This window comes from Corvus kubaryi, unplaced genomic scaffold, assembly GCF_017639235.1.
Source record: "Corvus kubaryi isolate FWS band 111438036 unplaced genomic scaffold, C.kubaryi_AGA036_p1.0 37337, whole genome shotgun sequence".
Taxonomy (NCBI): Eukaryota; Metazoa; Chordata; class Aves; order Passeriformes; family Corvidae; genus Corvus; species Corvus kubaryi.
In genome coordinates, this window is record NW_024581110.1 from 517,653 (window position 1) to 522,110 (window position 4,458).

Genomic DNA, 4,458 nt, shown 5'->3' on the forward strand with positions numbered 1-4,458 from the left:
AGAGATTTAAATCAGAAATTTTTTAAAATGTAAAAGTTCTTTTTTGTGGGTAAGGAAATATGTCTATTTAAATTAGAATGGCATTTCTTTATTTCTCATTAATAAAATATCACAATGGGAGGACAGAGTTTTGCATCGAGCTGTAGAAAAATGAATTAATAAAGCATCAGCGATAAGCAGCCCAGAAAAGCTCTCCAAGGCCTTGCCCAGGCTGTCAGGCCAGGAAGGGCCTGTGCTCCTGCAAGGAAAGCTGAAATCAGAAGTTGAGGCCCTGCAAGCTGCAGGCAAAGCCAGGGCACTGTACTGAAGTGAGGGTGATTAACGCTGGCACAGCTCTCCTTGGGAAGTGACAGATTTGCCATCCCTGGATGTCTTCAAACCACGTTGGGATGGTTCCAGGGGCTGGATGTGACCTTCCCTGGCACTGGAATTGCTACTGTTCACCTTGCAGCTCCCCCAAAAATCCGTGGAGAGACCCAATTTCTCTTCCCAGCTCTGCTTCCAACCTGCTCTGGGCCCTTATCAGAGTAATTTCTACTCCTTGTGATTTTTGCTGTCAGTTCTCCAGCCTTGCTGGGAGAGCTGAGGGCAGGAATGCCCTGCGTGGTGCTCAGCAGCATCAGTGGGGCTGATTTTGGGGCTTCATGACATTGTTCACGTAGGAATTTTCAAGGGTTATGTAGTTTTTGGTGGGGATAAGGAGTCTGGGGGGATCTCGCTGCCAGCAGGTTCCATGAGCATACTGACTGTACAAAAATCCTTAAAATTCCTCCATGCAAAAACTTCTCTTCAGAGGTAGCGAAAATAGGGAATTGCATAAACAAAAGGATCAGAGGAGAGAGGATTTTGCAGAAGGAAGTGGATGAGTGAACTCTATCGATGCAAACACCCGAAAATACAAATCACCGAGGCTCGAGCATCAATTTTTAGGTTATCATCTTCTGGAAAAAGGGTGAGTTCATTTAGGGCCAAAGAGCCCAAAGGGAGAGTTTGCCATTCCTGAGACACCTCCAGGGGATGGAAAATCAGGAATGATCAACCAGAACAGCACCACAGGCACGAAGAAATAGAGAGGGGGGGACAAATCTGACTGAGCTGGGCTGGATCTGTGGGCTTGAACCAGAAATGTCCTGTATTTCACAGGGGTTTTGAGGAAAATTGTTAATATCAAATGTGATGTAGAAGCCAAAGTTTCAACCAGCTGGGCTGGGAGACAGGAGATGTCAAAGCAGAGCTGCAGGGCTTTTTTAATGGCCCTTTTATCAACCCAGTGGTCAAGCCACTGTGTGAATTTTGGCTTTGAGTCGCAGGGAACAGAGGATGCATCAAGCCAGGGTCTGTCCCAGTGCCTGGAGCAGGAGGGAAGTGTCCAGGGGGTTGTTACACCTCCTGACAGCCTCCTCCAGCCTGAGCCACACCGTTTTGTTGCCTTGGTGGTGGCAGAGGGAGGGTGGGGGTTTGCAGCAGGCCCATGGTGTGGTTTTGATGGATTATCAAGCACAGAGAGACAAAAATTCAGGTTTTTAAAGGACATCTTCACCTGGGCACTGAGAGCCCCCTGAGTCATTCCCTTGTGCTGACTTTTTCCATGGTTTGGGCCTTCCTAGGACCTGGATTTCAGAGCTGAGCTGAGCCTAAGGTGCAGGCAAGCGCTCTTCTGGTGTTGCTCCTCTCTCCTCTCTGTGCAAGGACCATCCCAGTGGCTAATCCTGAGGAGGGTTAATCCCACCACATCCCATCCCAGCTCCCCGTTCATCCCCAAACACCATCCCAACCCCACTCTGCTGCTTCCAAACCCCACCTTTATTCTTCTTCCCCCTGGCAAAGCTGCAGGGAATCATCAGAGGCACCCACGCGGCCTGGCCTGGCTCAGAAGGGCGGCACTGGCCGTGGAAGAAACACCCGATTATTTAGCAGCTGTCAAGGTTAAGCTGGATCACCTCGGCGTGGGGAGGGAAGGCTGGGCTTCGGGAGAGGCACAAAAGCATCTTCCCCAGGCAGCTGAGGGAAACACAACCCACGGAGCAGCTCCAGGCTGCCCGGCGGGACTCTCCGGGTTTCCAGGAATGAAAGGAAGCCGGGGATGTCCTGGCAGACGCCGGGGCAGGGCTGGGCAGACGAGCTCTGCCCATCCATCAGCGCCCGTCAGGCTCCCCGAGCCAGCCGTGGGATAAATCAAACCGAGAGGGGAAGGGGGAAAAGAGTCCGAGGGGGAGCTGGGGGGGCTGCGAGCAGGGGGGAGAAGAGGGAACGAAAAGGCAGCGCGAGGGAGAGGAAAAACCAGATCAAAGGCAGAAATTCATCAGAGATAACGGAATTATTTATTTTTCCTGCTGCTAGTGGGGATTTTTCCCCCCCCCCCCTTTGAGGCCCCCCAGGCCTTCGGGGCTGCTCCGTCTCCAGCCAGTCTGTTATTCTCAGGCGTCCCATCACCCCCCCCCCAGGCACAAAGCAACATGTTCACTTCATCACACGGCTCTGCTCGGCACAGCGAGACCTTTTGATCTCCGTCTCTGCTGTGTTTATATGTGACAGTGCAAGAAATGTATTTACAGTACACGGGGCTCTGTTAGACACTGCCTGCCTTCATTTGAACATTAATATTGGCAGCGGGGGGGGGGGGGGGGAGCAGCTCTCCTTTAATTCCCCCCTCATTTATTAAAATGTTTATTTGGAAAACCGCAGGCCCATTTATCTGGTTATTACTCAGAGCAGGATCAAATAATAACTCAGGTTCTCCGTGTCACACAAGACAACCCAAATATACGCTGGATGAGGGCTTTCAATGGCCCTTGGATCCATCCTCAGCCTGGCACTTCGCCGGCTGGAGGGCCCTGGGTGGGCTCCCTGGGCCTGTGATGCAGCTTTTCATCCCTAATTTCACAGGCTCAGCCCCAGCCCGAGCCTGTTGCTACCGCTGGAGGTGCCCCCAAAAGCCCCCCGATAGCAGGGGGTGCCTCTGCGGTCAAGGGGAGCCTCAGCAGAGCTTCTCCCCAGCTCTGCCTTTGAAGCCTCCCGTCTCCTGCCATCCCGTCACCTTTCCCAGCAGGAGATGGGTGTGTGCAGGACCAAGGCACGTCCATGCCAACAGTTCACTTGTTGATGGCAGCCAGGGAATGCGGAGTCACCACGAATCTCCTGTTCTTGGGATGTTCTGGGCTCAGTCTGGCAGTTCTGCTCTCCTTCCTCTGTGTCCACCCCACCATTCCCTTCCAACGTTCGCTCCCTGTCTTGTACCTTCTGCTTCACTTTGGGTTTGCCAACCATGGTGAACCATATTTTGAAAAATGCCAGTTTCAAGGTCTCAGCAGGTCTAGGCCACTCTCAGAGGGTGTAAGGGCCCCTGGCACATTTCTGGTGACCAGCTCTTGGTCTTCAGAGGCTCAGAAAACACTGAAGCCACTTCTAAGTGGAGCTTGGTGTTAATTTGTGAGCAAACAGCCTTTGGCATTGAAATGGTGAAGGAAGGAGGAATGTGGATAATTTCACGTGATCACAGCAGAGCCGGGCTGGAGCACTTCCCACACAGGTCCAGAGGAGAGGCTGGAGGTGCCAACCTGCAAAACACTTGGGAAAACTTCGGTGCTTGAAGAAAGGAATAATTCCAGACACTGCCAGGTGCAAGGAGTAGCAAATTCAGTAAATGAGAGGGGACACGTGGGCTCTTTGCATTTCACATCCCTCTCACTCTTGACTGCAGAGGTTCAACAACCATCAGATCCCAGCTCTTCTCGGCATCATGAAGGGCTTCCCAGCAGCAGCTGCCTGCAAATTTGGGGTTTACACCCACCTCCTGCCCTCCAGCTCCACCACGGCTCTGCTGCCCCACAGCCTCTCTGGGTCTTTGGAGGTGTTAGGGGTGCTTTGTCCCATCCTTGGAAGTGTTCAAGGCCGGGTTGGATGGGGCTTGGAGCAGCCTGGGATAGTGGAAGGTGTTCCTGCCGTGGCAGGGGATGGAATAAGATAGTTTCTAAAGTCCCTTTAAATCCAAAAAATTCGGCGATTCCATGGTTTAACCATGAGGTGACTCTGCCTTGGTGGCTCCCAAGTGCTCCCAGTGCAGGGTGATCCCAATGGGTGCTTCCAAGCACAGACATCCATGGGATTCAACCCATCTCCATCTCCCAGAGCCTGCAGGGAGCTGAGCCCACCCCATCCTGGAGGGGGAGATTCTGGAATAAGGCACTGGAAGCTGGCACTGCCACCCACAGCATGCCAAGCCCTGACCCCTTAGGAACCATCCCTGCTCTGGAACCATCCCTGCTGCCAGAACCATCCCTGCGCTGGAACCATCCCTGCTGCCAGAACCATCCCTGCTGCCAGAACCATCCCTGCTCCGGGAACCATCCCTGCTCTGGAACCATCCCTGCTGCTGGAACCATCCCTGCTGCTGGAACCATCCCTGCTCCTGGAACCATCCCTGCTCCGGGAACCATCCCTGCTCTGGAACCATCCCTG